General features: G+C 35.5%; 1 long non-coding RNA gene across 1 annotated transcript in view; it reads left to right on the top strand.

Moving 5' to 3' along the window:
* The window catches only part of LOC135204200 (uncharacterized), a 654,266-nt gene extending 635,823 nt beyond the window's left edge, over positions 1 to 18,443 (top strand). The window contains exon 3 of the long non-coding RNA XR_010312127.1: positions 17,660 to 18,443. This is a non-coding gene — a long non-coding RNA (uncharacterized LOC135204200). The remainder of the gene's footprint in view (positions 1 to 17,659) is intronic.
* The last annotated feature ends 3,955 nt before the right edge of the window (positions 18,444 to 22,398 follow it).

A 22,398-nucleotide genomic window follows, 5' to 3' on the forward strand; every position in this document is an offset into this window, starting at 1 on the left:
TACCAATTTCTTTCTTTCTTGCTGCAGCTTGTTTCACACTTTCACAAAACCAGGCGCCATTACAACAACTTTTGTTCAGATTCCACAAAAAAACACTATATAACACTAAATAAACTCTAAGAAATATCAAATCTGAAATTTACAAGTTACGAGTGACCATTTAATAAGTACGAAATCGTTAAGTTACTTTAAAATCAAAAGTGCTATGAGAGAGAGAGAGAGAGAGAGAGAGGTGATCGCTTTGAGTATTTAAGCCCGAATAAAAAACTTCTTCCTTACGGAAGCTGGACTGAAGATGACACAAAACGTTTTGGGCAATAATGCTTCCAGAAGCTTCGAAATCTTACGCAACTTTACATACAAAATGTGTAATCTGCATGTGGCTTTGATCAAAGACATACGCGTACGAGATGATTCTGCTCAACAGACACGTACCCGATCGAAACGGAGGTTGAGCGATAATTAAGACTGACATGTTTTGACAACAATGCAAAGACTCGAGCTCTCTTATCAAACTTATTGACAGATTTTGAAAAATTACTAGCTTTTAACGGACAAAGATATTCTCTCTCTTTCTACATTCTACATTATATATATTCTTTTTATAAATTATGTTATGCGAAATCTGAACACACATTCAAAACATCCTATCTCTAAGCTATCTAGGAATCTGAAAAAATTTTGCACAATCTTATACACAATACTTTATACAGTAGCAATATATAATAATAATAATAATTATATATATATATATATATATATATATATATATATATATATATATATATATATATATATGGGGATACAATCCACAATGAAGTAAATTCCTCTTGTAGTTTAAAATATATATTTCTTGTATAGGATTAAAGCTTTCGACCATCAACAGTTGATGGTCGAAAGCTTTAATCCTATACAAGAAAATTATAAGTTTTAAACTACCAAGAGGAATTTACTTCATTGTGGATTGTATCCCCATTTACTTAGAGGTACGACATAGTACCTGGCTTCTGCATATATATATATATATATATATATATATTATATATATATATATATATATATATTATATATATATATATATATATATATATATGATTTATATATATATATATATATATATATATATATATATATATTATATATAGATATATATATATATATATATATATCAGAGGATATATATATATTATATATATATATATATATATATCTATTTGTAGATATATATATATATATATGTATATATAATATATATATATATATATATATGTATATATATATATATATATATATATATATATATATAGTATTTTTTATATATATATATATATACATATACATATACTATATATATATATATATATATTAATATATATATATATATATATATATATACACACACACACGTATATACACATATATTTACATATATATATATATATATATATATATATATATATATATATGTATGTGTGTATATATGTGTATATATATATATATATATATATATGTATATATATATATATATATATATATATATATATATATATGTATGTATGTATAATTATTACTGAACGAGTTTTTTTTCTTTTTTTTTGCCCAGTTTTGTAACCAGCAGTGATATTTTTTAATAATGAGGTGATTGAATCATTTCCATCACACGGAGAGATTTTGAACATTTAAAAGTCGCAAGAAAATTTCCGTTTATAAATTGGTATTAAAGACTTTGGCAGCCTTTGGAATTCCTAACGTTGAAAAGATTCTCTCTCTCTCTCTCTCTCTCTCTCTCTCTCTCTCTCTCTCTCTCTCTCGTCTCTCTCTCTCTCAAACTCTTCTCCCCTCTCTCTCTCTCTCTCTCTCTCAATTTTATATTTGTTTCTTGACCTTAACTATTAATTTTCTGTTAATAAAGACAATAATTGCTAAGGTGTCACAGTCGACACTACCCGTAGATTTATCCGACTTCTTAACACATCTGTTATTTTTGTGTGTGGTTTTTACATGTTATTTCTCCATTTCATCTGTAAGTTATTATCTTGATCTGTTCGCACCTTTCTTTTTCATTTTTTACCCTTCTTTTTTTTTGGCTGGAACTTTATTGACAAATTCATGACCATTTTGCTTTTTATCCGTATGTATGTCTACAAGTATTGATTGATAATGGTAACTCTGTCTTTTTATTATTATTATTATTAATTATTATTATTATTATTATTATTATTATTATTATTTTCTGAATGAAAACTCGGCTTTTGTTACGGCAAAGTCTCCATACAGGGATCATCCTTGTGTAGACAAGGTCGAGGTAAGCCTGTGACACCCAAGCGAGTTACTTTCAATTTCCCCCAGTAAAAAGTAAACGAAATTCTCTCTCTCTCTCTCTCTCTCTCTCTCTCTCTCTCTCTCTCTCTCTCTCTCTCTCTCTCACACACACACAACTTATCTCTGTATGTTTATACGGTCTAGAAAGGCTCTTCTGGTTTTATGTGACCTTTTAGCTCTCTTACTACCGTGTTACAACGTACTAAAGCAAAAAGATTATTTAGCTGTGTATTGCGTTTTGAAACTAGCAGTTTAGTTTCATTTCTTGAGGTTTTTATTAATAATAGTGTTATTACAAGTTTTAGATTTATATAATTAATGGGACGATTTCCTCTTATATTATTAATGGGACGAGTTGAGGAAAGAATATTAGACGTTTTTAAATCCTTCAACTTACTAACTATTTCGTGATTCTATTTGTATTACTTATCATTTTTAATCCCTATATTTATTGGACAGTTTCAAATTATTGTAACGGTTAGCCTTGAATTTTTTTATAATCGCCTTTTCTTTTGTATATTATTTCCGTTCCTTTTCATAGATTTGTGGGCTTTTGTATTTATTGGTCTTTAATGCCCATATAATATGTTTTATTTTAATAGTTGAAAGATTATTTTCCCGGTTTCAAGTCTAGCATTTTATGAATTCTCATAGAATATTTTTTTCATTCCCAAACCATATTTTCGGTTTGGATTTTATCAATTTTTAAATTCCCTTGAAAGAATTGCTCAATTTAATTTTTCCCCTTCTTCTGCGACCCTACTTTTATTTATCCCCAGTCTCTCTCTCTCTCTCTCTCTCTCTCTCTCTCTCTCTCTATACCATTCCTGATTTAAGAGAGTTCATCGTGCGTTCCCTCTGTTATATCAGTCTCTCGTGACTTGTTTTGTGGAATTGTTACTTTCACTTGCGCTTTGAGGCAGTTTCTGCAATGTCTTCTAGCGCAATGGGAGGAGTGTGGGAAATAGTGCTGCCGACGACGCGTTAAGAAATTTCTTTTTTCGTCGAGAAAAAGAGAGAAGAAAAATGGCAATGACGGTATACTATTGCTGCCGCAGCTTTTCGTATGATGTTAAATGAGCGTTAAGAGATTGCAGAAAATGTTTGGAATATTATTTCACGTATATATCGTGGTGGTAGTTGATGTTTTTGTTGTTGCTGCTATGATCATTTATAGTTATTGTTATGATTGTTGTGGCTGTCTTTTATTATTGGCAATATTGTCATGAATGTTATTATTAGCAGTCGTAGGCGTATTTTTATCGTTTCATACATTAACTAGATCGTTTCTATCTTTATTTCATGTTAGACTGCACGTGTTCATGTAATTAAAAGAAAAATGCTCACCTGATGTAGCTATAGTTGTATATTTGAGGATCACGTGAGAATCATTTTCAAGGCCTTACCTGGAAGGCGGTAAGATCACTTTCACTGAAAAGGAACTATACTGTAGCCTTAAAGGCATACCTTCACCGACAAAATTTAGTTAGATAACATATATTTCACACACCCATTCATAATGTCTATCTACCTATCTATATCTATCTATTTAAATATATACATTTACATATATGTATTCACACATGTGCATATACACACATTATACATTTGTGTGTTGGTTTATCTAGCTATCTATCTATCTATCTATCTATATATATATATATATATATATATATATATATATATTATATTACAAACTCTTTAAAGCATGGTAAGATTCTGACTATCTGGACATACCCGATACTGTTTACATCACTATTGATGATCCCTTAACAGTTATTAATTCATATTACACTATTTTATAGGTTTGAATGATAGGGCTTATGAGTATACTTGTCTGTCATGAATAATATGCATAAGTAAATATATACAATAATATATATATATATATATATATATATATATATATATATACACACGCATATGGAGAGAGAGAGAGAGAGAGAGAGAGAGAGAGAGAGAGAGAGAGAGAGAGAGAGAGAGAGAAAGTAACGTCATTCAACTGTTAATTGTATTCGTGAAAACCGACGGAATTTCCCTGTTACTTATGAAAGAAGTGTCAGTTCGACTCTCCTACTTCAAGTGCTGCAAGTCATCACTGAGCTTTAAAGTGAGTAAAGCGTATAAAATGCCACATTAGTTATATATGACGTAGTATTGTCAGCGAGAACTCGGCACCTTTCCAATGCAATGACCGATGAACAGTCTGCTTGGTTGCCAGTCAAAGAAAAGTAGTTATGAATAAAGCGAACTTACCGGTAATGATAACGGCCAGTTTGATTCACGTTATTTTCTTAGACATGAGCCAAAAAACGATTGTGAGAGTGATGTTGTTGGAAACAACGAAAATCATAGCACCTCAGTGATGTGATCAGTATGGTCTTGGCTTACCACCTCGGCGGTCGCGAGTTCGGTTCACGGCATTCCACTGAGGGGTTAGAGATGTGTATTTCTGGTGATAGAAGTTCACTTTCGACGCGGTTCGGAAGTCACGTAGAGCCGTTGGTCCCGTTACTGAATAACCACTGGTTCCATGCAACGGAAAATCACCATACAAATAAACAAACAACGAAAATCCGTAATGTAATGATTATTGAACATTGGGAAATATTAATTTTTACTTTGTTGTATTTGTAGAATTTTATTTTGCAGGTTTCTTATAACTGAAGTTAAATCATGTTTTCCATTGTCGAAGTCTTGGGCTAAAATGTTAAGAGGAATTTCGTTGGAACAACGAGGCTCCCTGTCCTGATAAAGTCAAGATTTTTATTTCTAGTATCTTAAAGAGTTTAACCTGATGGTTTCTGATTGTTTCACTGATTCATCTCGATTTCAGCTATTAGCTCTCTCTCTCTCTCTCTCTCTCTCTCTCTCTCTCTCTCTCTCTCTCTCTCTCTCTCTCTCTCTCTCCCAAATGAAATTTGGTTGTCATTCGTCGATTTTGGTGTTTCTGTAATAGAGATGTATTACTAATGCTGGAAACTCATAACTGTATTTGTACAAGTATGAGAACATATTTAAGATGTGGGTCGCATTAAGTCATATCTCAGTTGACTTAATATTTCAGTTTATCAAACCGAAGTCGGACGATTTAACATTATTATTAATAACAATATTTTCTGTGAAATACCGACGTTCCATTCTCAAAAGTTTCGTAAAGACAAGCTGTTTTTTCTAGGTTACTTTTAGTAATTCTGCTACTAGCGAATTATTTTTTTGTTTATATTTAAGTTTTTTATATATCCATTGAGCTTTAGATTTGAATCTCTCTCTCCCTCTCTCTCTATCGGCCAATGTAAAATTCGGCCCGGATGATGTTGGGAGTCCATAGTTTAGAGCTAGTAATCTATATATATATATATATATATATATATATATATATATATATATATATATATATATATATATATATATATATATATATTTTACAGTATATACACATCACCCCCCACCTCTCTCTCTCTCTCTCTCTCTCTCTCTCTCTCTCTCTCTCTCTCTCTCTCTCGTGCTGATCCGAAGGACATTTGATTTCTCTTCACGCGAGGAAACAAGAGGGGAATGGGAAGTCTTGAGAAGGTTCCTGCTAATGCGACCCTCTTCCTGGAGGCCTCAGTCCCTTTATTTCTTTTTCTTCTCCTTTTGACTCTTCCAGCAGCGGTATGCGAGGTTTTCCCTGATCGATCGCCCTTGCTGCTTGTTCGTGCATGCGTGTGTGCGTCATCTCAAGATTTTGTGGTGTAATGGATGAACTGAGATCAGGTTTTACTCGTGCATGATTGATGTGTATGAAGTGCGTTTGATGTCTTCGTCCTCTCTCTCTCTCTCTCTCTCTCTCTCTCTCTCTCTCTCTCTCTCTCTCTCTCTCTGGAGAGTGGCTGAAATTTATTTGTATTTTCCCCTCCAGAGAGGCAGTTCCCTTTTTAGGAGATGACTGCGGAGATAATAGTCGCTTCCACTGAATCAAGGATGAACCCCCTGTGCAGAATCCATTCCCACCGTCAGCCACTTCATACCTTTTTAGAGGTAGGACGCCGCTGATATTACAAAAGTGTTCGTTCGAGGATTGCTTGCTTAAGATTGAGTGTGACAGAAGAAAACGTTTTGAGGGTGAATGTATATGACCCAGGGACTGAGAAAACTAAAGTGAAAGATGTTGTTTTTGGTGGTTTGCGAATTTGTGCCTGGGTGGCTTAGCGAATACGAAAAGGTAATCCTGCAGGGTGATAGAAATGCAAAAGCAGGTGACATAGAAAGATATTGCTCATGTAGTTCATAGCGTAAATGATATAGAAGTCTTGTGTAAATGTGTTTTGAAAGCGGTTTTCGTGTTGGGAATTCTCTGTTATTCAAGATGTTCGTAAGTGTACTTAGTGAAGAGAAAATTTAAGGAAAATTTTGTTAAATAAAGACAAGTCAAGAATTTGGAGAGGAACGAGTAATAATGTAGCTGTAAATGTAATCAAGTAACATAGATATGAGGGAAGTCAGGCGAGGACTAAAGAGGAAAATGGATAAGTTGTGGGCTAATGTTGAAAGGCATAGAGGTGGAAATCTAGATGAGGAGTTTGAAGAACTCCAAGATTGATGATAGAAACAACGGCGGGTACTTTTGGGTACAGGAAATATTAGAGGGCAGATTGGTTAGCTGAGAAGATAGTGAGAGAGAGAGAGAGAGAGAGAGAGAGAGAGAGAGAGAGAGAGAGAGAGAGAGAGAGAAAAGCCTGAGTAATAAACATAGAAGACAGAAGGTGAACAAAAGCTTCATGGAGAATAGGTTATTCTACAAAGAGGTAAATAGAGGATGAAGAGTTAATTGATAAATGGTTCTCAGACTAGAACCATGCAAATGGAGAGATGCTGTCTGGTTGACGGATTGAGTTTTTACAAATCCGTTGAATGTGGAATGCCGAGAAAAGGCAGAGCTGAATTACAAAATGTAATGGTCAGTGTAAGGTTGAGAATGATGATTGCAGAAGTGAATCACGAAGGAATGAGTGTGATGATTGGACCGATGGGATTACTAAGTGTGATGGTGCCGTATAGCAGTTATAGTGTGATTGACTGCCTGACCAGGGTTTGTAAAGTATGCCTGCGGGAAAGAAAGGTTCATAAGAAATGGGTGAGGAAGAAGTTGGAGAAAGACAGATGATGTTAAGTCTTTCCTCATAGTATATGTACCTGTGTACCCAATGAACTTTATTCTTTCATACACGCTATAACATTGTTATTACTCAAAATGATCAGGTAGTCGTATGTCCCAAGCTAAAATGTAGTAGACAGTAGTTAATTGATTATGGTAAATTACCAAAAAGATTATATAGAAAAAATATGTAAACTGCAGTATAAGTCGGAAGACGTTCAATAGGGAAATGATTAACCTCTGGTAATGGGTAGTGTGACAACGTGACACCACACCAGTATGGCGATGGTAGCGTTCTGGAAATTGATTAGTGTGCGCTTGCTCGTGGGTTGCTGACTCTTAAGGAATGGAATGGAATATGAGATTTAGGCATGGAGCCAAACACCGAGACCCATGGGGTCATTCAACGTATGGTGAGGATGAACGAAAATAGGAATGATGTAAATAATGAGGTTAAAATAGATATTTTGAAGATCAGTGTTTAAAAAAGCTCTAGCGATAGGTTACTGTTAAAATTGGTTTTTAGGAAAATGTCCAAACTGTACACCATCTGATGATGGGCCAAGTCAAGTTTACCGTTGATTGGAAAAAGGAACCAATCCTGTCTAACAGATCATGGTCCGTTTGACTCTTTGACAAGGCAAACATGCTAAAAATATGTATAATTAATATCATCAGCTCTGGCGTATTGTAAAACTTGTGAACAATTCCCAGTTTTCTGGCCGCGTTAGGTAATAAATTTGTTGAGCACGAGGACAAAAAAGGATGGAGTCGAAATAACGCAATTATTGTCAGGTACTCGGGATCATTAAGTTTGTGTTAACTTTGCCAAATGAAGCATGAAGTGGGGAATACGGTACCAGATCAGTGAATCAACTAAGCCCCTGGTTCTTCTGTCTCGGCTAACACGCCCTTTCGACACATTTCTAAGTAAACAAAGCCTTTTTTTTTTTTCTTAACTTTACACCTGGTGTCGATATTAAAATTACTATTTCAATTTATAGAAAAGCAGTTCTGCAGAATGTATCGCACGCAGCAGTGTCAGAAAGGCATTTTCTTTTTCAAGTGCGGAGGCCAGTGGGGAGGGCAGCCTGGTGTTCTTTCCTTCCCCATCACCGAAGAAAACAAGGAAGGAAATGGAGCAGAAAGGTTTGATGAGGCTCAGTCGTGAATCGTGGTGTGGTGAATCTCATCTCTTGCGAACAAACGAGGTGACCATTCCTCTGGTTGGACAACGTTTAAATTCTTGTTATTTATTATTACGGATATTTGTATGATTTGTTACCTGTAGTTTTATAGTTAATGATCTTTAATACCTGAATTTGTATTATAACTAATTTAAAGAAAAATTGCACTATGAGCACTTATTTGTAAAGCTAGAGGCCGCTTGGATTGGCAGCACAGCCCACTTTTCTAGTTCATGTCGACGAAAGCAGGAAAGAGAAATGGCTAAATTGATGGGGAGGGGGGGGGGGGGGGGGTGTTGATTAACCCTGAGGAGAACTGTAGCCCCTCCCTCTTGTAGGATGGAAAGCTATTACAATCCGGAAAATCGGAGGCAGGAATAGAATACCAAAGCATAGTTGAACCTTGCGGTCTGAGAAGTACCGATTTCCCCAGTTTGAAAATGAATTCTCTTCTTAGTATCACGTTTCGTCTCTTTAGTTATCACTTTCATCTGCCCACATAGTATCATCGATTATTAATAGATTTTTTTTCTTCAAATGATTTATGTTGGTATTTGAATGGCTGGCTTCCAGCAGTCGTCTCTGAAAACATGAACTTAGGTAATTGACAAGAAATAATTTGCACCTAATGGCAAGTTTCTTATTGGCTTTGACAAACCTTTTTGCGGTATAGGATATACATTTAAACGTATGACAAACATTTACGTGTTGTCAGTATACTTTTATACAGATGACAAACATTGATGTGTGTCGGTGGATATACATGTGTACATATGAATGTACGTATGTTTGGTAAGTTTGCTTAGTCGTGCCCACCAAAGTTGGGAGTGTTCTGGTTGTTAGTTTGGAGGGGGGACGATTCTGCTGAAGCGACCAAGTTGCTTTCACACCAAGAGCAAGATGCGCGATTGGAGCCATTCGCACTCATGCAAGTGTCTGAGTCTGTTTGTTTTGTTTGTATTAATACAATTGCTTCGATCATTATACTTTTCATATCGATAATCACTACTCCTATAATACGAATTATTTAATGACTAGATAATTGGGTATGAACAACTTTCTATTTATCTATAACATCCTTTTTTATTAGTATATTATTCTAAATAGGCAATTAGTTATAAAATACCAATGATTTTGGCCTTATGCTACAAAATAATGCAGACTTATACTACTCTTATTCGAGTTTATGTGGCATCATCACTCTTTATTCAGTTAAAATGTGATTTTATACGATTGTTTTCTCTCGGTGTCAGATAGACTGCTTCAATGCCTGCTCGCTGCTCGCCCAATCGACAAGCTGTAAGTATGTACTGGCGTTGGGAGTCAAGAAACCCCTACCTGCAAAACATCCCTAACGCCATTTGATGATATTGGTCTCAACTGGGCTATGAGAAGTATTCTCATTCCGGTCTCAGTCTTGTTTAGTTAACGCTTCTGTCTTAGGAAAATACTGAAAGTTTTAATCGAGCTTTTTGCTCTATAGTCTGATTCCAAAGGCAGTGGATTATGGAGGGGCACGAGGTCATATTAAATATTTTACATGACATGTAAAACAGGTGTTCGCTGATATGCTCTCTTTCATCGAAAACTACCTGTGAGTCCTCCTCCTACACCCGGGTGGATGCTTCCGACAGGTGTGTCTTCTCATGAATCTCTTAATATTACCACATCTCCTAATATAGTGCCTTCCCTTAGGTGGTCAAGAACGCCTTTGCTATCTCGCCCGTTTCATCTCGTATGTTAACCTTTCGGTGTCCCTTCCGGCCAGTGGACATACTAAATCCAAGGGGTTTTTAGAATTTCGAGTCGGTTTTTTCCACTCCGCCGCTCTTCCCTTCCGAACCCTGACATCAGGGTGCAACGACTTGCCGTTTTAGGTAATTTGAGAGAGAGAGAGAGAGAGAGAGAGAGAGAATATATATTTTTGTTGTAAGATTTGGATTTGCAACCTTTTAAATTCGCGTCATTAATTTGGAAGCTTCTAGTGTTATCATGTTTTATTTACCTTTCACAGTGTCAAGTGTTTATTTTTGAAGAGAATGAAATCCCTCGTTTGACAAATGTTGCCGATCTGTTATCAGCTATGTTGAAGTATGAACACTCAGGATACCACAATGAGCTCCTCTTTTGGTTTACGTTACTCACTATGATTTTTTTTTTTTTTTTTTTTTTTTTTTTTTTTTTTAACTTACACCGGACCGCCAAGGTTTACTGTAAGAATCAGGACGCTTTTTATGTATTCTCTCGTGGCATAGTTACAAGGAGCGTTCTGAACTTGGATTTTAATGATAGAATATTACGTGTTGCACTTCCTTCTATTCACCTGAATCTGAGGCTTTAATATTTTTATTTATTTATTCGGTGTTTTAGTAAGCCGGAAGAGACAGTATGTCTCTCTCTCTCTCTCTCTCTCTCTCTCTCTCTCTCTCTGGGTGTGTGTGTGGAAAATGATTGAGATTTAATTGATTTAGGGATGAATCCTTTTAGGAATTTATTAGGATGGACCCACCCCGGTTCTAAACTGTTAATTGATATTTCGAGGTTATTTTTTCTTTTTTTTTCCGTTTTTACGGGGGTTGAAAGAACAATGGCTCGTAGGTCTAAGTTTCTACCTCCTTCGTGCTTGAGACATGCTCGTAGGTCTATGAAAATCCGTTTTGGTACCTTACAAATTTCCGTAAGGTCTCTGGCCTCCTTAGTCGACTTAAGCTTGATTGTCAGTATCTGCTGTTTTATTATTATTATTTTTTTTATCAATTTTGTGAAATGGTTTTCAAGAGTCATTTGTTTACGACTTGGTTTTCATATGCTTCTTAGCTGGTCCGTTGGTATTGTGGTTAGTGTCGTGACATGCCACTCAGATGTCGCTGGTTTGTGTCTACCCCAGGATGATGGATAATCACTGGCTCTGTATCATGGTCAGTTACTGCTGCAGCGTGGGGTCTGCGGTGGGAGGTTGAAGCCAACATTCTTTGGAAGCTTGAATTTCAAGTCAATAGCCCCTGTGTGCTCGTTCCATGTGAACAGGTTTCATCTGCTGAAATAATATAATAATAATAAATAATGATTAGGTTTGTCATCGGTTTTATTCCTAGTGTCGCTTTAGGTTAATGAATTTTTGTTGTCTGATGCCTCATATGATTGTCGTTGGAGATTAAGCTGGCCTTATGCCAGCACGGGCTCTTGCTCATAGAGACCTCATATTATGAGTGTCAAATGCCGCTTGGTTGACTTTTGGAGTGCCAATTTTGCGTATTTATTTCGGTTTCAGGAGGTCCCTTTAGTTGATAACATTGTTTACGTGTACCCAGTACTTAAGCAGTTGGTCGGTGATCCGAAGACGAATGATGGATTTGGCTCCTTGGCTATTGTCAATTGTCACTCTTCTTGTTTCCGAAAGAAAAAAAATTATCGCCGACGAAACGAGCGAAAGAACTTAGAGTAGGTCACAGCAAAACCTGGGGCTAATATTGACTTAGTACTGTATTACTCATATGACAGTTTATGTTACTGATACAGTGAATATGACCACAGCATGTTATGTTGAGACTTTTTCATAGCATGCTTCATGTGGGCTGTCTTTTTATGGTCCATATGTTAAGGTCAGAAAAATGAAGATTTGGGATATTTCATGACGTTAAATCCAATCAGGTGTATATGCTATCGAATGGATAGATAAGATTTCAAAACACCAGTTTCCTGTTTATTGCTCATAAGAATGTATCAGTTTTTTCACATTTTTGTATATTTATTTTATTGAATTAAATGACCTACAATATGCTATTCCCAGAAAAAAGTAGGGTGAAATCAAGAGGTTTTAAGTGGTCAGTGTGGTTTTGAAGCCAACACCCACATGGACGTTTATATATATATATATATATATATATATATATATATATATATATATATATATAAACTTTGTTTACGGTATCTTTCACACTCAGCTTATACGCCTGGTATTGCTAACTTGTGGCGTAAGCAGTTGTTGCCAGATTGCAGTAGTACTCTATCCCTCTGTTGCATCAGGACCTGTATTGTGTGGGAGGCGCTCTCCACGCTTCCCATACAAACTTAATGGTTGCACGTTGAACGTAATGTTCCCGGGGTCCTCTGCGTTGCATCCTATCAGGCGGTGGTTCCGAAGAATTTTGGAACTTACTTCTTCATCCCCATGACCTTTTTTTTCCTCTCTCTCTCTCTCTCTCTCCTCTCTCTCTCTCTCTCTCTCTCTTATTCTCCATCTTATTTGGTCGTCAAGTATTCGCCGTTTTTCGGGCTACTTCACTTTACGTAGCTGTTTTTCTTTTCTTTTTTAAACGTTTTTGGGACTTGTAGTGGTAACAATAGTCAAGTACCGTCGTTCTTTTCTCCCTCACCCCCCACCGCCACGGAAGGAAAGGTACCTTTCATGTTTCTTTAGTTATGTATCTAACTTTTTTAAACGTTTTGAGGACCCGGAGTGATGACAGTAGTAAATAGCTTTGTTCACACCCGCACCCTCCCCCCTTCCCCTCCCCCTCCCCCTCCTCGACCCTTTCTCGTAACCCTTCCTCCATGGAGGGAATGGGAGAAGAGGAAGTGTAAGAGCTTTGGTATTTGGTAACTTTTCGTAGTTCACTTTTTATATAGGAAACTTTTTATTATTATTTAATTTTTTATTCAGAGTGATGACAGTGGATAGGTAACCTTGTGTGTGTCTCCTCCCCCGTCCCACATATCCTCCTCCTCCTCCTGTTGAGAGGGGAAGGAATGGGAGTAAGAGGAGGAGGAGGAGGAAGAGGAACAGCAGCAGCAGCAGCAGCAGCAACAGCGGGACGAGAGAGTGGATGAGGAAGTGGAGGAGGAGGAGGAGGCCATCCTTCCAGCTGACCCTGATCAATAGCATTGCTGCCACTACCCCATCTCTCTCTCTCTCTCTCTCTCTCTCTCTCTCTCTCTCTCATATGCCACCGCCATTTACTACCTACCTCTACACATCTGGCCTAGCTTAGTATGTTTCTACGTTTTTCTCGTCGTCTTTTATTTCTTTTAAATCTTTCCAAGAATATAATTGAAATGATTGTTTTTATTGTAAATATTTATTAATTTCCCCTGTGTATTTTTATATTGATTCTATATTGATCATATTGATTATAAACCGATCTTCATTTTCCATCCTGAAGTATTGTTCCTTCTGTGATTTTGATACATCCTCCATTAGGGTTTTCATAAGCACCTTTTCTGGCGATAGTTAGGGCAGATATTCGTTGTACATATTTATTTCTTAATTTTTCCACTTTTAATTTTGTTATTTTTATTGTTAGATTTGACTTATGCCTGTGTTTGTCTTTTTTATTTTTTCTGTAAATTTTTAACAACTGTCAATTCATTAGTCCATTGATTTTTTTTTATTTCTTGTGAGATTCCTCGCTTACCATTTTATTAATTTCTCCACTCGCAATTTAGACTTTATTTTCATTATAATTATTAACTGGTAAAGTTTAATATTAAGCCTCTAGCCAGTGTTCTTATCTTTCTTAGGGTCGGTATAAATTTTTCTTTTGTACATGTGTAATCCTCGATTTGTTTATTACTATAAATTTACTAAAATATTTTTCCATTTCCTTCCCTCTTTTTTTGCTAATTTATCTTAGTCCTACTTTTGGATTGTTTTTTTTTTCTCCTTCCATCGTTCATGCATCTTTGTATCTATCGTTTTTTCTTTGCGTAAATGTTGCACTGATATGCTCAGCTTCATTTCCTATCTACTGCGGTGGCGGCTTTATTCTTTATGGGGTTAAGAGGATCGTCTGGGCTTCTGAATTCGGGCAGCCAGCAAAAACGCCTAGTAGAGTAAAAGTAGCATTGCTTGGAGTTCTCGGTAGAAGGTTATTGGCAGCCCGCGGGATGTTATAGTAAAATTGCTACACTCAGCTTTTGCTTCTAGTTTTGGTGTTAACGAACAGCATCTTGCGCCGTTTATAACGTATATAATTTGGATTTTGAACTTTTTTGCTTTGTTTATAGGAGAGTTTATACTCTCATGATTCTTTATTATTATTATTATTATTATTATTATTATTATTATTACACTTGTTTTGTTACATAATTCACGTATTTTTTTTATTGTGTACTGGTAAAGAGGTGCTCTGTCTTGAAGAAATTATACTCTAAAACTTAAATTTTAGATTAACATTTTTGCTAATCGCTGTCATTTAGGAATACAGTTGCACTTATATATATACACTGTATATGCATATACATACATACACACATGATTACATATAATTCTCGTATTCATACGTTTATCAACCACACCTGTATGAATTCAAAGATCGATCCCATAGGTGGCCAGGGTGACGTATGGCCATTTCCTGTAAAGGACAGTCTGCCTCTCTTCAGTTGAGCAATGAATCCTGATCCCTGGTAGTTACTCGACTGTTTTAGGTTGCATCCGGAGTGAGAAGGGCATAGAAAACTCATTAATAAAGAAGTTGCATATTTTTGGAAGTGGACTGTGCACAGTTGATGGTAATTACGGTAACTGACTTTTGCCGAAAAAAAAAATCGTGGGTTCATTGAGGTCCCATACATCCCCTTGAGGCCAGGGAACAGATGAGGGAATTGTGTCCCTCATCCTCACAATAGATCTGAGGATGAGGGACACAATTCTTCTCTCTGATTGCTTTGTTTCTTCGTCATTAAAAAGAAAATGTTACTTATCCATCACTCTTCCAAGTTTAGTGAGGTTTAAGCATTCTTATCTGTCACGTAAGAAAGAGATTATACATACATACATACATACATATTATATATATATATATATATATATATATATATATATATATATATATATATATATATATATATATTGACATCTTTGACTTTCATAAGAAATGCCTTCAGGCGTTATTTTTATTCTCTGCACATACTTTTTGGACAGACTGCTAGTCTTTAGGAGAGAATGATTTACAGGGATGTACAATTCTGTTTAGTCGCCTGCCAAGGACGTTATTTGACGGAAATTAAAGACTGACTGCCGATGTCTCCTGGTATAGAACCGTTATTTAAGTAATGCTCAGTTTACTCTCTCTTGGATATTTTATGAAGATCAGACCAGAGGGACACTTATTTTACCCTATAGCAATTCATTTTGTCTTTTAATGTCCGGACTTATGAGCATGTATTTTCTTTGCATTTCAGTACGTATAATTTACCTGACCCAAGGAAATGGAATGGTAAAGCTTTATTATATTCGTCTTCTTCGTGCAACTGGTAGCACTTTTATCTAACGACGCAGGAACCCGATCCCCGAACTGACCTAGTTAAGGAATAGTTGGCATGATCGCCTTACTTTTAAAGACTTGCATGCTCGCTTCTGCCAACCGAGTTACCTTAACAGTACCTAGTTGTTAGTTGATAGTGTGGGTCACAACTCGTTGTGTGGGTGACAGAAAAAGGTAAATAACGAAAGTGATAAGTCTCCATTAATCTGTATTTTCATATTATTAAAAAAAACAGAAGGGTAGAAGACCAGACGAGTTAATACTTATGCCTCGGAGATGAAACCGTTTAACAGATGCTTGTTATTTATAGGTCGTACCCTTTTCCATGCCAATTGTTTTTCCCTTGCCTTATGAAAGGCGGAGGAGGGGGATGTAGATAAAACAAAGTCTGAATCTTGGATAAAACCATCGTTATTTCGGTGAGTAATCAACAACTTAATGTGCCGTTTTTGGGGGAATTGAATATTTCATTCCCCTCTCCTATCACGCTATTCATATCCCCCCAATCTTTTGATTTGCGCTTTACATAAAGATTTCACGCTTTGTAAGAATTTGTTTATCTCATAATTTTTTCAGGTGTTAAATACCTTCGCTCTTTTCCGTTTTTCAGTTTGGGGCTAGTTAAAGGTAGTAGCTTGAGCATTCTGCCGGCCTTTTCATATATTAAATCAGCAAATCTGTTTCTCAGGATAGCTTGTCTCCGTCACGATTGAACTGTGGGAAAATGTTAGTCAAACGAAGAAGTGAACATGTGAAGGTTTGGGGATTGGTTTGTGTATTTTACTTCGACTCTCGGTGGTTTATTTTCTAAAGTCGTTTTTACCTGCAAGCAATTGCTTTTTTTTTATATACTGTTGCTAATTTCTGTACCTTATGCTGTCAATAATCAAGTCGATTTTCTCTTCAATGTTCTCTTCAATGTCATCTATCTTCTTTCTGCCTTCTTCGGTTGTATTGACAAAGTTGGTTTCATATTTTGTATGCGGTATTTTAAACATTTAAAGTATTTGTATGGTAATAACTCGGCTTGTTGTTTAAAAAAATTAGTATACTGCTTCAGGATTCACATATAAAAAATGAGTATAATGCTTCATGCATCACATATAAGAAATGAGTATACTGCTTCAGGCATCACATAAAAAATGAGTATACTGTTTCAGGCATCACGTATACAATGCCCACTTAAATTCTCGAATTCGAGAAGTTGAGAGGGCATTGTGGTTATTAGAATTACAAATATATCTGGTAAAAAGTGACCAGTAGATTCTGTATACAGAATATATATATATATATATATATATATATATATATATATATATATATATATATATATATATATATATATATATATATATATATATATATATATATATATATATATATATATATATATGTGTGTGTGTGTGTGTGTGTGTGTGTATAAATTTAAGGTTTTTGCCACGAAGGAAAAAATGAAAAAGCGAGATAGCCGAGTACTTTCGGTCCTGTTCGGACCCTTAGTAAAGGGTCCGAACAGGACCGAAAGTACTTGGCTATCTCGCTTTTTCATTTTTTCCTTCGTGGCAAAAACCTTTATTTATACATAGCATCACGTTTTTTATACTTCGTGATCAAGTAATTCATACATATATATGCATATATATATTATACATATAATGTGTGCGTGTATAATTTCTTCCGTGCTTTGTTTTGAATGTCTCGAACATGTTCCGATGAATCCTAATGAATTATCTTTCATTTGGCAGGTACGTACGTGTGTGGAGTGTGTTCACCTTAAAGGAGTGTTTACCCGAAGGTAAGGGATGTGCCCAGTTTGGTCCACATAGAGTTTCGCAGTCACAACTGCTCTTCCCTCAAGAGTGATGAACACCGGAGTTTCATTTTTCCAGCTTTGAATGTTCTAACGATGCGGTTTTTCGTAGTTGTTTATATTGTAATGCTGCTCTTTTCTAGTAGAGAGCGTTGTAGTATTTCCTTTTTGTCTTGGTTAAGAGCGTTTTAATCATGTGTTTTTGTAGTCGGGAGAGCTTTGTATGTTGCTATTTTCCGTTATGGAAAGTTGATTTTTTTTCAGCTGAGAAAGGCATAATATTATCTCACTTAAATGCTTGAAGTTGTTTAGACGCATTGCACTTGACTTTATTCTTTTATTTTTCCTCGTTGGACGAGTGTTTTACGTGCTCGCCAACCCATTCGATAGTCCCTGATTCGATAACTCCACTCTGTAATTTGTTTCTGGTGATTAGAAATTAATTTATCGATGTAATGTGGTTCGGATCCCACAATAAGCTGTAGGTCCCGTTACTAGGTAACCAGTTGGTTCCTCGCCTCGTAAAAATGCCAAATCCTTCGGGCCAGCCTTAGGAGAGGTCAGTGGTTTGGTTAAACCAAGATATACTTAACTTATTCGTTTAGGAGCGTCTTTGCTGATACCACTAACGAGATGCGGTTATTATTTTTGAGCGGAATTGCGTTGTCAGACAGAGCCTAATCATGTTTAGAATGTGTTAATGAAATCAAGCTACTGTCCGGCCGATTTTGCTCCTGAACAAGTGTAAATTTCGTTATATACATACATAAATATATATATATATATATATATATATATATATATATATATATATATATATATGTGTGTGTGTGTGTGTGTGTGTGTGTGTGTGTGTGTGTGTGTGTGTGTGTGGGAGAGAGAGAGAGAGAGAGAGAGAGAGAGAGAGAGAGAGAGAGAGAACCCAAGTTTCGTCTCCATGGGTTTAAATATCGAGGAACTCTAAAAGCAATAATCCGTGCTGCGCCCAAGTTAACATGGAGGAAAAATTCTGGCTGCAAAGAGGGTTGAACTAATTCATGATGCTTACATGCTTAAATTGTCGAAAGATGTCCACTTGTCATATTTCTTATTTTCACTATTAGTGTTTTGAAGAGTCACTCTTAATCCCAATTGTTTCTCGTGCAGCACCGTATAGCATTCTGTAGAAACCTAATGTAAGTTCAAATATGATAATATAATTTATTATTATCGATGATCAACGTTCAGGAAGTGATTCTTAAGTTTTTTAAATTTTTGGCGTATACCCACTTACAAATTATTAAGAAGTTAATGCAAAAGAAGTAGTCTTAAGTAATTTGTATTGTTTCTTGTTCACACAATTCCAATATTGGTAACTATAACGTTAAGGAAATATACAATACGTAATTTAAGTTTAGAGATTATTTAATGTTTCGTATTTTTCCAGAGTATAATGTTTACAATACATTCAAATAACGTCTAAAACTATGTCAATAAACCAGTTTATAAAATTTAAAACTTTCTATTATTTTATTTGTTTTATTTTGTATATATATATATATATATATATATATATATATATATATATATTAATTCTGTATCCTAATCATTATACCTCGAAAGTAATTGGCACACAAGGGAATTATAACTGATAAGTTCATCGTCACCAGTGGGATTCGAACCTCTGACTGGTTTAGAAACGACGATAGACAGTGACTTTGGCCACTTAGTCAGCGTCACTTTACATCAGAGGTCTAACAAAAGAAAAGATGTGTTGACTAACTCACGTTATATACACACTTTCTGCGCCAAGTGAATAAAAAATGTTGAAAGCAAGACCAGCAAGCATCTACGTGAATGGTAAATGTTTGAGAATGTTAAATTTGAAGTTGTTTACGCGGCCTGCACATACATGGAGTAGTGTAAAGTTCTTTACCATTTTTATTTTAAATACCTGATTGTGTGATATCGTGTTTTGCAGTGCCCTTAGAATACATTATTTCTCTGGCATCTTTCTAGTTATGATATGATTACGCTATTTCACATATTTAAAAATTGCTAGCTTTTGATTCCTGCTTGTACATTATGTTGTTTCAGTAGTCTTGCCAGTTCCTTGCCACTTTGTCCGATAAATTTGTTGCCATCATTGTTCGGAATTAAATAACTATTATATCCATTTACTAGGGTCATTCTTAGTTAACATATTTTTGAGAGCATTGTTTCCGAAAAGGACTTGAATGCTTAAAGGTTTCAATCCCAGGTACGATTACAAACTGAATAAGGTAGAACAAGTACATTAAAATTAAAACTATTATTAAATTACAACTCCGTAAAAGGTTTTCATCGCATTTTGAAGCCTTTGTCTATAAAATAAGGTGGATGATTTACGAAGGATTGAAATAGTTCTGTGGTGCTTGCATGCTCGAAAGTGTTAAACTATTTCCTCTTGTCATATTTCTCATATTCACTGTTAGCGTATGCAAGGGTCATTTTCAATCTCAGTTGTTTTTCGTGTATTGGATTTAGCGAAAATGAAAATGCCATGATTTTAGATTGCTCCATTTCCGACGATCAATTTTCTTGAAACGGTATCTCCTACATCATTGCTTTGGCTATTTATGTCTTATACACAAACTTTCAGATTATGACTAAGTAAATAAAAAAGGAAATAACTCAATTAACTTGAATATATTTCTTGCTCACACAGTTGAAATATTGATAACTGTATCATTTCGGATGTATTTTTATCTCTTGTATTTCGAAATTTTCGTGTGTACAAAATTTTTCTAAAACACAAATAACGTCTAGAACCATGACGATGCAGTTATTGAAAATAGAACGTTTTGTTATTTTGAACGCGCGCGTGTGTGTGTGTATGTATATATATATATATATATATATTATATATATATATATATATATATATATATATATATATATAATTTGAGAGTAGTTACTTGTAGGAGGTAGGGATAAAGAATCGATGTGTTGACCTGCTCGTGATCCAGAAATTCGACCTAAAATACGAAGAAACGTCTTGCTAACATAAGATAGAAAATCTAGCAAAATTTGTACTTAAATTCAAAATGCTTAAAATTGTTGGATTACAGGGAGTTCAGGTACCCTTTAATACTTGGTTAGTGGTAGGAGTTCTTTACAATTTTTTATGACTGTATATAGTTTTATGATTTTGTCTTTTATTTTCCTTAGAATACATAATTTCTTTGGCATATTTCCAGTTTATGGTATAAGTACACTCTTTCACATATTGTTTTCAGTCTAGTTTTATTAAAGAAAGTTTCTCTTACAACATGACTGCTAGTGAATGCATGTATAAAAGTGATCCATCAATTTAAGAAGAAATATGCAAGCGGTGTAAATTTTAAGGAAAGTAGTTTAGAGACGGGAGAAAGGGAATCGGGATCCCCCTCAGAATAATGGCATTTGAAAAAGTTGACCTGTCTTATGAGGGTACGACTCCTGTCAGGTGGAAGAACGTGGTTTCCAACCGTCTGTATGTTCGTATTTCTTGCTAGCGTTTATATGTTAAATTTCTACCAATTTGTATCGGTCTTCTGAAGATGGCTTAGCAATAAAACCAACGCGCTAGGATTTACAGCCGTTGTTTTTTTCTCCCTTGAGGTATTTTGTTTATGTACATACATACATACATACACATACACACACACACACACACACACACATATATCTGCAACTGATTTATCCCCTAGTAAACGGGGTGTTAAATGTCATAGCGTGCTTGACTTTTTTACTTTCGATTTTATACAAAATTACCCACTAACAAAATAAATAATAATGGTTATTGGTTTGTCTAATTTCTCTAGCCGTAGCGGGTTAATGCCATTAGTGCGCCTCTGTTGGTGCACTGTAGGCATTACAAAATGTTATTTACAATCTATCATCGGCTCCTAGCTGCATTAACTTTTAAGCCTTTTACTTTACCACTGAAAGTGATAAGGATACTAAAGAACTGGTACCAAGGAGTGTGCAACTGTGTACAGCTGGATGGACAGCAAAGTGACTGGTTCCCAGTTGGAAGTGGGCTAAGACAGGGATGTGTTATGTCACCCACCTTGTTTAATGTATATATTGACCATATAATGAGAAGAGTGATGGAGAATGAAAACAGAAGGGCTAGTATTGGTGGAGAAGTTTTTATGGATTTGGACTTTGCTGATGATGTTGCGTTGGTTGCTAATACGTGGCTGGTGCTGGTAGGTATGGTAATGAGGATGGAGACAGAGACACAGAATGTTGGCTTGAACATCAGCACAAAGAAGAGCGAGATCATGGTTGTGAGTAAGGATGATGATTGGGTGCACATGGAGGATATGACAATCAGAGGACAGGAACTCAAGCAAGTTGAGAAGTTTGTTTACTTGGGAAGTGTGGTAACAGCAGACGGGAGGCAAATTGAAGATATACAAAGAAGAAAACTAGGAACAGCAAGAGCTTTTGAGGTTCTAAGAAAAAACGTTTGGTCAAGGCATGAAATCAGCTTGAGAACTAAGATGAGAATATTCAATGCAGTAGTACTACCAGTCCTGATGTATGGCTCGTCCACCTGGGCACTGACAAGAACAGAGGAGAAAATGTTGGATGCTTTTGAGATGAAGCTGCTGAGAAGGATACTTGGCATTAAATGGGATGATTATGTTAGAAATGAAGACATCA

Source organism: Macrobrachium nipponense, chromosome 24 (assembly GCF_015104395.2).
Source record: "Macrobrachium nipponense isolate FS-2020 chromosome 24, ASM1510439v2, whole genome shotgun sequence".
In the NCBI taxonomy this organism is placed as follows: domain Eukaryota; kingdom Metazoa; phylum Arthropoda; class Malacostraca; order Decapoda; family Palaemonidae; genus Macrobrachium; species Macrobrachium nipponense.